Source organism: Mus pahari, chromosome 14 (genome assembly GCF_900095145.1).
Source record: "Mus pahari chromosome 14, PAHARI_EIJ_v1.1, whole genome shotgun sequence".
NCBI classification, from domain to species: domain Eukaryota; kingdom Metazoa; phylum Chordata; class Mammalia; order Rodentia; family Muridae; genus Mus; species Mus pahari.
In genome coordinates, this window is record NC_034603.1 from 1,016,734 (window position 1) to 1,018,061 (window position 1,328).

Below are 1,328 nucleotides of genomic sequence, written 5' to 3' on the forward strand. Positions count from 1 at the left end.
CACTGTCTGTAGATTGCCCCATGGACATGGGCTGTAGTGAAGGCATATCTGCCAGCCTTCAAGCCNGGGTTAGAGCGATGAGCTCTGCTCTCTATGCTGACNTCTCTTCGGGCAGACTGCTGGCCGGACTTTTTATCTGCTACCGCTGCCCCCTGCTCTGTGCTTACCTTCCACCTCAGATCTGCTTTCGAAGCTGCTTTCATCAGAGAATCAGGTCACTGCTCCTGGCCACGGTTGGTCTATGAGGTGTAGCCGAATTCCAGTTCCTTGTACGGGGGTTTTGCCGGCTTCAGGCAGTAAGGTAGCAGGATTGAGGATGGCAGGGGGAGCGAAGGTCACTCGCTCTGTTAGCAGCAAACTCTGATAGTGAGTCAGTCGGGCGTTGGTCATCCAGCAGTCAGGGGGCTGCCTGATAACCCTCTCGAGCGAGTGTGGGGCCTCCACGGTGATGCTCTGTCCCACCGTCAGCTTATTAGCATCTTTTATCAACACAGCTGTAGTCACTATCGCTCATAGGCAGGGAGGCCACTTACTAGCCACAGAGTGCAGTTTCTTTGATAGGTACTTTACTTAATGGTGTTCAAAGCACTGAAAGTTCTGCGCCTGTGTCCTTAGGCTCAGGGAGGGGGGCTGAGCCCCGTCTCTCCTAGTCTCTATCTTCTTTGAGGGGCAGCACCTTTACCCCCTGCTTTAATTTAGGGCATCCATGGGCCCGGTGGCAAGTATCCTTGCAGTACGAACATTGGTCTCTTTTTAGGCATGGTCTGTCTCCTCTGGGTCTTTTTGGTCCTTGTCATTTTCTATCTCCCAGGTCCCCTGACTGTCTAGTCCTGCCTATCCTGTCTCTTTCTCTTACTCTGGCCAGAATCCTAGTTACACCTTTTCCTGTCTCCTATCTCTTCTATCTTTTCCATCTTTTTATCTTCCATCTCTCTCTCACTCTCTTGTGATACACTTTCTCAGCTTTCTTAACCACATTCTCTACAGTAAATTCTGCAATCCCTCAATCTGCTGCAAATGTTTTCCTAATATCAGGGGCTGGCTAATTACTGAGGCCCACTGGCCCTCAGACATAGGGTCAAACGGGGTGCATCTCCTGTAAGACTCCATGAGCCTTTTCAAAAAGACCAAGAAGGGCTCAGTTGTCCCCTGCATAACTTCTCTTACCTTAGACAAATTTGTAGGCCTGTGAACAGTGCCTCTCAGCCCCACTACTAGAACCCTGCGGTAGTTGGGCAGCCGTTCCCTACCTTGTGCCATGTTATAATCCAAGGGGGGTGGGTTAGCGGGAACCCTTTTTTAGCAGTCAGCAAATCAAGTGCTCTATA